The following is a 14,304-nucleotide window of genomic DNA, read 5'->3' on the forward strand; positions in this document are numbered from 1 at the left end:
GCAGCTATCTGAGTCTGCATAGACTGCAGTAAAGACCACTTAGGGTCTACAAAAGCGGCAACAGACGGAGTTACTGTCCGTTGTGACTGAGGGTCTAAAACAGCGGGTGCGGCAACAGACGGAGTTACTGCCTGTTGCGGTACCACTTTGCCTCTCTTAGGAGGTGTGCAGTCGTCGGAGGACTGCAGCGAGTCCGAACTGACCCAGTGGCTACACCTGGGCCGTTGGACTAGCTCGGAAGGGACCTTACGTTTAAGAGGCCGTGAGACCTTGGTCCATCGTTTCTGTCGAGAAACCTCTTCCGCAGACGAGGAATGAATGGGCTCACTCGTCTTCTTGTGGGAGGGACGATCTAGGTAAGATACGTCCGAAACCACGGAGGGTACGTCTGTACGCTGATTAAAGCCTGTCGAACCCTTTGGTCGTACGACATTGCTTCTCCCCTGGGCTTGGGAGCTTGCAAGAGGTCCCGGACTGGGAGGACGACAGGCACGAACAGACGCACCCTCATGCGTAACACTGACACTTTTCACTGCACTGACACTCACTTCACTTCCCACTGCACTTTTACCTTTCAACTCTCTGACGTCAGCCATGAGTTGATTGCGGTCATTCGCCAATGACTCGACTCTCTCACCTAGAGCCTGAATGGCACGCATCATATCTGCCATTGAAGGTTGATGAGAGCTAGCAGGGGGGTCGGGTGCAACCACTACAGGGGAAGGAATAGGTTGAGGGGCATGGGGAGAGGAAAAATCAATTGAGCGAGACGAACTCCTCCTGATCCTATCCTTCTCTAGCCTACGTGCATATTTCAGGAATTCTTGAAACCCGAATTCCGAAAGCCCAGCGCATTCCTCACATCGATCTTCCAATTGACAGGCTTTACCCCTACAATTGGAACAAACGGTGTGCGGATCGATAGAGGCCTTCGGAAGACGCCTTGAACAGTCCCTAGCGCTACATTTCCTGTACTTGGGGACTTGAGAAGGGTCAGACATCTTGAATTAGTCAAAGGGGGAAATTCAAAATCTATCCAAGTCGTCAACAAATAATCCAAAATCCAAAAAGGAATGCAAGGAAGTATTGAAGATAACTTCTGCACAGCGATAGCTAATAACCAGAAATGAATACTTCACCAAATAACGTGAAAATCAATCCAGAAAACAAGAGCGTATTCAGTAGGTCTTGCCGGTGGCACGACAGAGAGAAAATTGGTTCTGTGTTGACATCGAGTACTTGAGTACCTGCTCGACAGATGGCGCTGTTGATGTACACCCCCACCTGTATAGCGATCGCTGGCGTATTCCGCCCGTAGGTTTTTTCTGTCGGGCAGCAGAGCTGACAGCTATATGATCATCGGGTAAGTTTAATATTGAAAAAAATATCTTACCTAGAAAGTATACTGCTGCTCTCATTTAGGACTTCATGCATAGCATTGCAAAGAGAGACTGGGAACTCAAGAAATGATAATATGGAGATTTGAGGTTCTAGCTGGATCCCCTTCCTAGAATAAAAAATCGAGGGGTGGTACTCAGTGCCCAGTTCTCTTGACTGTTTACTTTTGCCCAGATTTCTGGGTATTTCACCATTTTATCTTTTTGTGTAGTGAACGTTGGAGTGTGATCGGAATTCGGACACTAGGAAGTCTGCGTGCTACACTCTACACTTGTCCACAGTCTACAAACCCCTACACCAAAACCGAGAGAACCATTTCTTCCTGAAGGTGCACAAGGAACTCTGCTATCGTCAGAACAGAGGCATCGAGGGGAGTGATACCCCTTCCACGACAACAGCCACAGAAAACAGACAACTTTTTCTGGTAGACTAATGCTAAAGAGCATCTGAGGTATCCAGCTATTCTTTCCGCAACTCGTTGCAAAAAGCCTCTCTGTGTGAAGAGGTACTGGACAGTCTCCAGCTGTGAAGTCAAAGCGAAGCTACGGATTCGTGGAAGATGTTAGCATGTGGCTATTTGAGCGGGTCGAGATGTAGAGGGAGCTCCTTTGGAATCTCTGTTAGGAGTTGCAGAAGGTCCAGGAAACCATTGTTTGATGCCATAGGGTCAGTGATAAGTTCCAGCTTATTCTGACCGAGTTGAGAACTTTTCTCATCAGACAGAATGAGGGGAACACGTACACGTCTATTTTCCCCCACCGTTGTTGGAATGCATCTTGCGTCTGGGGATCCGGGATTGGGGAACAGTACAGCAGAAGCCAGAAGTTCAGGGCCGTTGCGAACAGGTCCACAGTCGGAGAACCCCACAAAGTCAGGACTTTGCAGGCTACTAAATGATTGTCTACAAGCACATTCCATTTGCCTGGAATGAAGCGAGCAAATAGGGCCACCAAGTTGTCATCTGTCCATCTGAGTATCTCTACTGCTTGATGGCACAGCAGCTGAAAAAAGGTACCGCCTTGCTTGTTTAGGTAAGCTACTACCGTGGTATCATCAATACCACGAAGTGCCCCACCAGGAGCTGGTGGAACATTAGGAGGGCAAGGAAGGCTGCTGTCATCTCTAAGTGGTTTACATGCAGATACCTTTCTGATTCAGACCACTGGCTAGAGTTGTTGTGGTGCAGCATGTGGGCCCTCACCCTTCTTTTGATGCATCTGAAAAGAGCATCAAATCCAAGGGAGGAACGAGAAAATCAACCCCCCTTCAGAGGTTTTCGCCTGCTAGCCACCATCTGAGATCCGTCTGTACCTCTTGTCTTATGCAAACTAGGAGATCCCAGGAATCGATGGACTGATTCCACAGGGATTTGAGATGCCACTGGAGGATTCTCATCCTGAGGCGTCCATTGGGAACTAAACAGGCCAGAGAAGATAGATGGACGAGCAGACGCAACCAGCTCTGGGCTGGGAGCTCTTCTCGCCTGAGGAAGGGCTGTGTTACCTTCCTCAGCCTCTGAATCCTTTCATCTGAAGGAAAGGCTTTGTGCCTTTTGGTGTCTATTAGCATGGACAGGTATACCAGATTTTGAGAGGGGAGCACTTAAGATTTCGCCTGCTAGCCACCATCTGAGATCCGTCTGTACCTCTTGTCTTATGCAAACTAGGAGATCCCAGGAATCGATGGACTGATTTCACAGGGATTTGAGATGCCACTGGAGGATTCTCATCCTGAGGCGTCCATTGGGAACTAAACAGGCCAGAGAAGATAGATGGACGAGCAGACGCAACCAGCTCTGGGCTGGGAGCTCTTCTCGCCTGAGGAAGGGCTGTGTTACCTTCCTCAGCCTCTGAATCCTTTCATCTGAAGGAAAGGCTTTGTGCCTTTTGGTGTCTATTAGCATGGACAGGTATACCAGATTTTGAGAGGGGAGCACTTAAGATTTCGCCTGCTAGCCACCATCTGAGATCCGTCTGTACCTCTTGTCTTATGCAAACTAGGAGATCCCAGGAATCGATGGACTGATTTCACAGGGATTTGAGATGCCACTGGAGGATTCTCATCCTGAGGCGTCCATTGGGAACTAAACAGGCCAGAGAAGATAGATGGACGAGCAGACGCAACCAGCTCTGGGCTGGGAGCTCTTCTCGCCTGAGGAAGGGCTGTGTTACCTTCCTCAGCCTCTGAATCCTTTCGTCTGAAGGAAAGGCTTTGTGCCTTTTGGTGTCTATTAGCATGAACAGGTATACCAGATTTTGAGAGGGGAGAACTTAAGACTTCTCGTCCAGGTATCTTAGGAGACGGATGCCGATTCTGTGAGCCCATAATGACAAGAATGAACACTCTCATGAACACTTGGAGTGGCTATGGAAAGACTGAAACAGAGCACCTTGAACTGGTATTCCTTCTGGTTTGGCATGAATCTTAGATACTTCCTAGAAGACAGGTGGCTTGGGATCTGAAAGTATGCGTCCTTGAGATTCTTCTTCAATTGCACAAAAAATTGGCTTATTGAGAAAGTCTTTTAAGATTTTCGGTGAGCAATCTATTCTGAAGATGACAAATTCGAAGATAATTTGTATTTTTCCTAACCATACAAACCTTAGCTATTTACATTGGGTTTACCTTTTAGCGCAGCTGAAATGGCGAGCCATTAGAATTTAACGAGGGTGTATTACCCCCGCGCTAGTTAGCGGGGGGGTAGGGGAGTGGTAGCTAGCTACCCCTAACCCCCCCCCCCACACACAGATGAATGCTCACTTTCACTTAGAGGTAGGACTTGTCTTGGGGGACAGGGCTGGCGGGCAAATATGTGTAAATAGCTAAGGTTTGTATGGTTAGGAAAAATACAAATTATCTTCGAATTTGTCATTTGTTCCGTAACCGAAATACAAACCACGCTATTTACATTGAGTGACTTACCCATTAGGTAGGGTGGAAAGTCCCCAGCCATACTGGCTTTGGCTTTACCCGGGGACTCAGAATCCGAGTGAGTCGCACTCGAGAAAAGGAGTCCTTGCACCTCACAAGTTCCTTGCTCCGCAAGGAACCGTGTGGCCTACATAAGCTTGTGTGTGAAGGAAGAAGTGTGACCCGTCATAGGCAGTTGACCTGGAGTTCTAGAAGGAACTCTGGGTTAGGACGTTCCCAATACCACCTCGTCAGGGTATGGGGGACGCGACAGTATTGACTCAATACTCGGAACACAAGGAAGCATGGTTTACCTGCAGAGGTTCGAGGTCAGCTATGCAGAGACCAGGATGCTGCTTCCCCGTAGAGGGGATGATGAACAAAGAAATAAGGGCCAGACATACTTCTTTCGTTCATGCAGACTAAAACCTGATAACAATGCCCTCAACCTTCTGCTACCTGTCTAAAAAGGAGCCTGAGGTTAGACCAGCTGTTGTGTAGCCACCACAGAGCGATAGAAAACGTATCGAGACTCCTGTGGGTCACGCCCTGCAGGAAGCGGGCTGCGAAGGTCATTAGACGCTTCCAGACTCCAGCTTGTAGCACCTGCGTCACAGAGTAGTATTACTCGAAGGCGAGGGACGTTGCGATGTATCCAACATCGTGCTGTAGGGCGACGTGACGGGGGAGGGTCTGGAGACAGGTCGAGATGAATGTCCTTGAGTCCGGGCTGAAGAGGTATACTGGTGACTCTCCCCCGTGTCCTCCTTGTGCTCCCAAATCGGCTGCAACTGAGGACAAACTGCAGCTGTTCCCAAAGCTAACCTCTCGATTCCTTTACTGGCAAGAAAGAGAAGGTCTTGGGACATCAGATACAGAGTGGAGACTCAAAATCTTGAAGGAATTGGACCGAAGGGCCGGAACCCCCAGATTCTGAGTCTAGCCAACAACTCAGGAGCGAACCTGAATGTTGCCTTCTCCTCTTCCTTAGAAAGGGCGGAGTCGTACGAGACCAAGAAGATTGCTTACACACTGGCCGTGGCCAGAGTGAGCAGGAGACCCAAGGCGGAATACAATCCGAGGCCTGTCGTAAAGGGTCTTGAGAAGATCTCTTAAAGGACTAAAAGTCCGAGCCATGCTCCAAGTTGGAGGTCTTCCTCCGACTAGGGCAGGGACGATCGTAGCTTCGCATGAGCGAGGAAAGATCCAGCGGGCAGGAAAAAGTTATTCCTTTAAGCCTGAAGGTCATTGAAAGGCTGAGCGACAGGCTTCATTGCCAAGAGCGGAAAGGAGTTTCCTCCCGCCGAAAGGCAATAAGACCGTTATTGCTGGAGAAGAGGCCTCAAGGGAAGAGGTATATCTCCCACGGCACCAACCACCGAAGACTCTTCACTTTGCCTGGAAGACCCCTGCGGATGACTATCGCAGATGACGCGACCTCCGTACCGCGACTGTAGCGGGTTGTCTCTTCTTGAGGAGGAGGCGTAGTGTCTCCAGGCATGAAGCCGAAGCGACGCCCCGGTTCGGGAGAGATGTCGCAGTGTGGTTGTTTGAGTAGTCTGCGCCGTGAGAGAAGCTCTCCCGGGAGTTCCGTCAGGGGAAGCAGAGGGTCCAGAAACCGTTCTGCGCATAGTCCCAGTGGAGTTCTCCCATTGAAAGGTTGACAGACAACCTGGTCTTGTTGAGACCCATTGTCCACAGACAAAAAGGAGGGAAGACGCAGGCGTCGGAAGTTGTCCCACCATCACCGGAATGCATCTTGCCAGAGCCTCGGGGTCTGAGACTGGGGGGAAGAACAGCGGAAGCTTGAGGTTCCAAGCTGTCGCGATCAGGTCCCCCAGACCAGGACTTGCTGGTTACTCAAGGTCAAAGACCCCCAGGTACACTCTCTCTACGAGGCTCTGCTCGGATAGTCGGAGAGAACATTCCTCTGCCTGGAATGAGAGAGCCGATGGTGGTATTGAGATAATCTCAATCATCCTGGTATCTCTACTGCAAGATGTGAAGGTGTGAAAATGCGTCCCCTGCTGGTTAGAACACGCCAGCATCATAAAGTCGACGCGCACGGGGCGACTCGGCAGGAGCTGTAGGATCTGTAGAGGGGCCAGACTACGGCCCCTAAGCCTGCCTGAATGATGGAGAGGTATCCTTCAGGTCTTGACCATAGGCCTGGACCGGAACATGCCCCCCCCCCTTTCCTTTGACGAGTCCGAGAACAGCATCAAGAATGTGGGGAAAGGACGAGAATATCCACTACCATCAAGAGGTTCCATAGGTCAACACCCATTGCAGGTCTAATAGTTCCGCTGGTCCCATAGGGGCCAGGAAGTCCGGTTAAACGTTGCCTGAAACCACCGGAACTTGGACCGCCCCACATGGAACTTATCCTGAGGCGACTGTTCGGACTATAGACGGGTCAATGAGGAAAGGAGAACTAGGAAACGTTCCAAGGTAGGGCTGAAAGCTCAGCTTGACTGAGAACAGGTACTGCGACTCTCCTCAGTCTTGCCACAGTCAACTGAAAGGAAGGCTCGGAGGATGTGGCAACAGAATCTGGCGTCCCCAGGTGGTCACCCATCCAAGTACCGACCAGAACCGACGTTGCTTAACCTCGCTGGACGGACGAGAAGCGGGGTTTCCAACGTGGTAAGGCCGTTGACTCAATATCATGGCCAGATACTCCAGATGTTGAGGCAGAAGAAGAGAAGGCTCCAAGCAAAATACCATGAACCCACACTCATGGTAAGCATCCGGAAGCTTGTCCCGGCGCTGAAGAAGGTCGAACCCGAGCCTACCGGAGTTAACCAGCCCTCTAAAAAGCAGAGGAGGCGGAAGCCTGCACCCGAGCGGCCATGAGGAAAGCAGGGAGAGTTCTCTGGGGAAAAAAAACCTGCTATGCCACGGCGGGATAGCCACACTGCATCATAAGCAGGAATACTTGCAGTCTAGGCTGAATTCGATGAGCTCCCTGGAAGATGGATGGAATGGAAACTGAAAGTACCCGTCCTTCCGATCCAGGGTTTAAGGAGTCCTGTCGCCTCGTTACCAGTCTGATCGATTCTGCTGTTCTACGCTGGCCGAAGTTTGTTCGACAAACTTGATCAGGGCTGAGAGGTCGACTACGGAACTCCCCTCTCAGATCCTTCCTTACAAGAAAGGATCGACTGAAGAGGCCGGGGGTGAAGCCGTCGATGATCCTATGGAGGACCTTCGCCTAAGGTATGGATCATTCTGCCCAACCGGGCAACTCTTGCCAACGCTCTGGCATAGAGGTTCAGAGACACTGAATTCGCTGACAGAGACGGCAGGCGCGATATCCTTGGCTGATCACGGAGATTGTGCGGGAATGGGCATCGGGAAGCTGTCATCCGGATGAGTAACCTTAAGCATCCTCCCAGCGAGAAACCTGCAATACTAGAGTTCGTGAACTCTGCCGCTCCTTATAGGACTATGCCCCCCCGGGGGAGCCTCTCGTGCCATCTGTCCCTGACAGGAGGAAACTGCAATTGGACACCTTGTCCCAGTTGTCGTAGCCGATAACTTAGGCCGACGTGGTTGAAAGAAAAGGGCGCTGGAGCCCTGCAGAGTCTGGAAGAAAGCGCCTTGGAGGAGTGAAAACGGAAGTCGATTTCCTCCGCACAGCCGCTGTCTAAGTCTCTGTCCTTGGGCACAAACAAACTCTTCTCAAGGATGGAGGGTGTCTGAGGTCGTCGACCTCCACAGATGAGACACCCGAAGGAAGGCCTCAGTCAGCGCGTCCAGATGGTACAACATCGAGCTTGTCCGCAAGTTAGATACTTAACGACGAAAGGCCAAGGTGCCTGAGCTCGAGAGGAGGAAAGTACCCATGATCTTCCTGTAGCTTCCTTGAACCAAACCTTGGGCCGTAACCGAGGAGGGAAAGGACCTGGTAAGCCCCCAGAGGAAGGGGTAAGCAGTCACCCCTTGGCCGATGGAGAAATCTCGAACGGAAAGCCCCCCCGCCAAAAATCCTTCCAGGGAATGACGGGGAAGGGCTAACCCAGGTTCTGGAAAGAGGAGTGTTGCTCAGACCTCCCTGAAGTTTCTTCCTATTCTTGCAAGTGCCATGCTCTGCGTTTACGGGGTGAGGCCGTGTTCTGGAAATACGCTCCAAAAGAACTCGCCAGGCTGGCCATGCTGCAAAAACCTCAATGGGAATCGTGGTCGCAATCGCCCTGGAGCTCGCGCGATGGTAATCCAAAGATTTGCGCGTGGGCGAACGTGGAAGCGCCCATGCGCGGTCACGCAGGAACGCAAACGAAGGTGAGCGAAGGAGCGCAGAAGGAGGGCGAGCGTGGTAGGAAGGGCGAGAGCTGGTGGTCGGCGAGCGATAACCCATAGACGAGCAATGGATACTGCAAGAATTAAGCCGACGTTCGTGCGAAGAAACACTGTCGGTTCGAGCGACGGAACACCGTCGGTTCGCGCGACGGAACACCGTCGGTTCGCGCGACGGAACACCGTCGGTTCGCGCGACGGAACACCGTCGGTTCGCGCGACGGAACACCGTCGGTTCGCGCGACGGAACACCGTCGGTTCGCGCGACGGAACACCGTCGGTTCGCGCGACGGAACACCGTCGGTTCGCGCGACGGAACACCGTCGGTTCGCGCGGCGGAACACCGTCGGTTCGCGCGACGGAACACCGTCGGTTCGCGCGACGGAACACCGTCGGTTCGCGCGGCGGAACACCGTCGGTTCGCGCGGCGGAACACCGTCGGTTCGCGCGGCGGAACACCGTCGGTTCGCGCGACCTAACACCGTCGGTTCGCGCGACCTAACACCGTCGGTTCGCGCGACCTAACACCGTCGGTTCGCGCGACCTAACAACGTCGGTTCGCGCGACCTAACACCGTCGGTTCGCGCGACGGAACAACGTCGGTTCGCGCGACGGAACAACGTCGGTTCGCGCGACGGAACACCGTCCGTCCGCGCGATGGAATACCGCGCGCGAACATTGGAGAGCATGTGCGCGGACGCGCATGAGCGTAGACGTGCAGGCACGTGGGCGTGTGGGCGCGCAGGCGAATGATCGCGCGGTCGCGCGGGCGTGCAGGCGAACGGTCGCGAGGGTGGGCAGGTGAATGAGCGCGAGTCCGAGGCGGCGAACGCAAGCGTTAGCGCGATGGCGAGGAAACGCGCTGCCGCGTGGGAGAGGAAGACCGCTGGCGATATGGATCAACAGGCGATCGGTGGTGAGCTGGTGGGCGCTAACGCGCAGGTTGGCGATGGCGCGTTGTGGCATGTTGACGCGTTGGCGAGCGATGGCGAGCAGCATGCGCAGGTGAGCGATCGCGCGATGGCGAGCAGCATGCGCAGGTGAGCGATCGCGCGATGGCGAGCAGCATCCACAGGTGGGCGATCGCGCGATGGCGAGCAGCATCCACAGGTGGGCGATCGCGCGATGGCGAGCAGCATGCGCAGGTGGGCGATAGCGCGATGGCGAGCAGCATGCGCAGGTGGGCGATAGCGCGATGGCGAGCAGCATGCGCAGGTGGGCGATAGCGCGATGGCGAGCAGCATGCGCAGGTGGGCGATCGCGCGATGGCGAGCAGCATCCACAGGTGGGCGATCGCGCGATGGCGAGCAGCATCCACAGGTGGGCGATCGCGCGATGGCGAGCAGCATGCGCAGGTGGGCGATAGCGCGATGGCGAGCAGCATGCGCAGGTGGGCGATAGCGCGATGGCGTGCAGCATGCGCAGGTGGGCGATAGCGCGATGGCGAGCAGCATGCGCAGGTGGGCGATAGCGCGATGGCGAGCAGCATGCGCAGGTGGGCGATCGCGCGATGGCGAGCAGCATCCACAGGTGGGCGATCGCGCGATGGCGAGCAGCATCCACAGGTGGGCGATCGCGCGATGGCGAGCAGCATGCGCAGGTGGGCGATAGCGCGATGGCGAGCAGCATGCGCAGGTGGGCGATAGCGCGATGGCGAGCAGCATGCGCAGGTGGGCGATCGCGCGATGGCGAGCAGCATCCACAGGTGGGCGATCGCGCGATGGCGAGCAGCATCCACAGGTGGGCGATCGCGCGATGGCGAGCAGCATGCGCAGGTGGGCGATAGCGCGATGGCGAGCAGCATGCGCAGGTGGGCGATAGCGCGATGGCGAGCAGCATGCGCAGGTGGGCGATCGCGCGATGGCGAGCAGCATGCGCAGGTGGGCGATGACGAGCTAGTAGCTGGCGAACCATGTTCCTTCAGAAGTGTTGGAGAACGTTGACATGCCGGCTGTAACACACGCGGGCGATCCGGAGATCGCCGAGACAGGTGATCGCTGACGTGTAGAAAGCTGTTGAATAGGCGATACTAAAATCGCCTGTGCGCGCTGGCGAGCAGGTGAACGCTGGCGAGCAGGTGAACGCTGGCGAGCTGATGATCGCTGACGAGCAGAAGGCAACGCGTGGAAGCCTGCGCATAGAAGAAGAGTCCTTGACCCAGACCTGAACCGAAGTTCTAGATCGCGAGGGCGAACGTGGGCGCACAGGGCGTGTAACAGGAACCAACAGGAACAGCAGGGATGAGCATCATGGGAGCGCTGACGAACAGGAGAGCGCTGGCGAAAGGAGAGCGCTAGCGATCAGGAAGCGCTGATAAGCAGGAGAGCGCCTGTGCGCTAACATTGAGCAGGAGCAGGAGAGAACACAGCAGAAGGGCGCACAGGGGAACCCTGACACGCAAGGGAAGAACCCCAGTGGGAGGCAACCCTTTGCCCCGAAGGGAACGTTGTCCGTCGGGAGACAGATGTCCATCGGAAGACCGTAGCCTGTCCGCCGGGAGACTGATGTCCGTTGGAAGACCGTTGTCCGTTGGGAAGACCGTTGCCCGTCGGAAGACGAGATCAGACTGCTGTCCATCTGCACCAAGGCGGAAGATCAAGAAAAAGGAGTTGTAGGCTGCAAACGGAGATTCAAAAAGGCGCCTCTTAGCACCCTTATAGGGAGATGAGAGGCCATTACGACGAGGCGGACGGTGGGCCTTACGGCGAGGGAGGCCAACAGCAACAGCAGCAGAAGAATCCTCCGAAGAGGAGTCTCTATGAGTGTACTCTCTCGCGAACGAAAGAGAAACACTTCGTAGAAGAGACTGGTCAGCCAGTGACCTAAAAGGAGCAATCCTCCGAAGAGGGGCTCCTGCAGTTGCCCAGCCCCTTGAGCGAAACTGCAGGTGTGACCGCTCAGCACCAAGAGCATAGTCGCACGAAAAAAAGGCAAGAGAAGAACCCCCAAAAGGGGAAAAACTCAAGCCTGGACAGGAAAAACTTCCCTCGGAAGGAAAGTTACCCGCCCAAGGAGGCAAGCCTCCTGAGAGTTCTAAAATGAACTGGAGAGCTGTCCGTCGTCACGGGAGTACTTCCAGTAGAAGGAGACACGCCCCTGACGAAAATACAAGGGGGGAGGCTGCAACAGCTGAATCCCCAGGCCTCAACAAGACAGCTCACACCGTTGCCATATTACAGAAACGAACTAGATCGGTAACTGTAAAAAAATAAAACAAAAATCATTAGTACACATTCATTCCCCCAGGAAGGCTCCGAAGAGGAATCCCGAGGGAAAAGAAACAAGAATTACATAACAGGCACGTGCCCTCACAACCACTTACACTCACGGAAGGAGAGCTGTAACCAAAACAGAATTATAACAATTATAATTATGAAACTATGTAATCATGTAATTTAAAAATGAATGAACACAAAAGAAAGAACGAAAACCCCGAAAGGAATCGTTCTACAAGCTGAAAAAAACAACTGCAATTAGATTCATAAACTAATTGAGACAAACGTACGGCGTAGCAACCCCCCCAAACAGAAAGGAAGCTGCAAGGGCGTAGTAACACGTAGTAAAAGGGTGAACGACCTCAAGAGAGAGAGAGAGAAAGACCGAAGTCAAACTCGATCGCCACCCATAAAATTACGCCGTGGTGGCCTAACTGCCGAGGACACCACGTAGATATCATACACTACACACACAAATCTGAAAAGGAAACTTACTGATTTCTATACTCAAATATATATACAAACATGAAAACATGTTTACATATATATTGAGTAAAAGAAAAGTAAGCGATTAAGACAAAACAAACAATGGCTGCCAAGAGAGGACCAAGACAGAGACGTCTGTCACAGTCCAAGCCAAAAGTGAAAGTGAGCATTCATCTGTGTGTGAGGGGGGGGAGGGGTAGCTAGCTACCACTCCCCTACCCCCCCCCCCCTCCCGCTAACTAGCGCGGGGGTAATACACCCTCGTTAAATTCTAATGGCTCGCCATTTCAGCTGCGCTAAAAGGTAAACCCAAGGTAAATAGCGTGGTTTGTATTTCGGTTACGGAACAAAAGTCTTTTAAGATTTTCGGTGAGCAATCTATTCTGAAGAAGTGTTTTAATTCTTTCATTCTACCTTGTTTTGAGTATTGTTCTCCTGTCTGGTCTTCAGCTGCTGATTCTCATCTTAATTTGTTGGACAGAAACTTACAGTCTATTAAATTTCTTATTCCTGATCTAGATATAAATCTTTGGCACCGTCGTTCAATTAGTTCATTATGCATGTTGCATAAGATTTTTCATAACTCTGACCATCCTTTACATTCAGATCTCCCTGGACAATTCTATCCTGTTCGTAATACTAGGCAGGCTGTTAATTCTAATAGCCAGGTCTTCTCCATCATGAGGCTCAATACTACACAGTATTCTAGTTTTATTACAGCAGTTACCAAGTTGTGGAATGATCTTCCTAATCGGGTAGTTGAATCAGTACAACTTCAGAAGTTCAAAGTTGGAGCAAATGTTTTTATGTTGACCAGGCTGACATGAGTCTTTTTATAGTTTATATATGACATATCTGTTTTTGACGTTGTTAATAGTTTATATATGACATATCTATTTTGACGTTTTTACTGATTTTAGAATGATTTATTGTTAATTTTATCTCATCATTCATTTATTTCCTTATTTCCTTTCCTCACTGAGGTATTTTTCCCTATTGGAGCCCTTGGGCTTATAGCATCTTGCTTTTCCAACTACAGTTGTAGCTTGGCTAGTAATAATAGTAATAATAATAATAATGACTGTACAAGCCTGGGGACTCGTCGAGGACCTCCTGGAGAGCCAGTTTCTCTAATATGGTCTGGACTTCTGCTCGAAGGGCTTACTACTTTGTGGATCCCCTTGCATAGGAGTTCGCAGGAATTGAATCCTGAGTTAGTGGAGGGGTTTGTGTAAAAAAAATAACTTAATTTATTTTGTATGTTGGGCAAAATACAAATTACTTTCAGATTTGTCATTTCAATGTTGTATTTAATTAGCCTCAATCCCCTAATAATGTTTTATTCTGTTTGTTTCATTTAACAGGTGGCTGGCTTTACGCCCTCCTCGCTGAAGGGCTCAGAGATGGTAGCGAGACTTACTGCTGTGCAGCTTAGCAGTTTCACTATTTCACCGTTGTGCAATTTGATAAAACTAGCCAATCATTCTGGAAATGACAAATTCGAAGATAATTTGTATTTTTCCTAACCATACAAACCTTAGTTATTTACAGAGGGTTTACCTTTTAGCGCAGCTGAAATGACGAGCCAATAGTTTTAACGAGGGTTAATTACCCCCGCGCTAGTTAGCGGGGGGTGGGGAAGGGTAGCTTGCTACCCCTCCCCCCTCCACACACCGGTGACTTGCTTCACTTCACTTAGAGGTAGGACTTGACTTGGGGGTCAGGGATGGCGGGCACATATGTGTAAATAGCTAAGGTTTGTATGGTTAGGAAAAATACAAATTATCTTCGAATTTGTCATTTGTTCCGTAACCGAAATACAAACCACGCTATTTACAGAGGGTGACTTACCCCTTAGGAAGGGTGGAAAGTCCCCAGCCTTACTGACTTCGGTTTGCCCGGGGGCTCGATCCCTCAGTGAGCAGTACTAGAGAGAGGGAGCCCCTGTACCTCACAAGTTCCTAGCATCGCTAGGAACGAGTAACGAGTGGCCTAC

The 14,304-nt window shown here is 51.9% G+C and overlaps 1 protein-coding gene and 1 pseudogene across 1 annotated transcript in view; both read right to left on the minus strand.

Moving 5' to 3' along the window:
• tweek (transmembrane protein KIAA1109 homolog tweek) overlaps positions 1–14,304 on the minus strand; it is a 789,520-nt gene that overhangs the window by 751,399 nt on the left and 23,817 nt on the right.
• On the minus strand, positions 6,850–6,968 carry LOC137618559 (5S ribosomal RNA; annotated as a pseudogene).

Source organism: Palaemon carinicauda, chromosome 24 (assembly GCF_036898095.1).
Source record: "Palaemon carinicauda isolate YSFRI2023 chromosome 24, ASM3689809v2, whole genome shotgun sequence".
Classification (NCBI taxonomy): domain Eukaryota; kingdom Metazoa; phylum Arthropoda; class Malacostraca; order Decapoda; family Palaemonidae; genus Palaemon; species Palaemon carinicauda.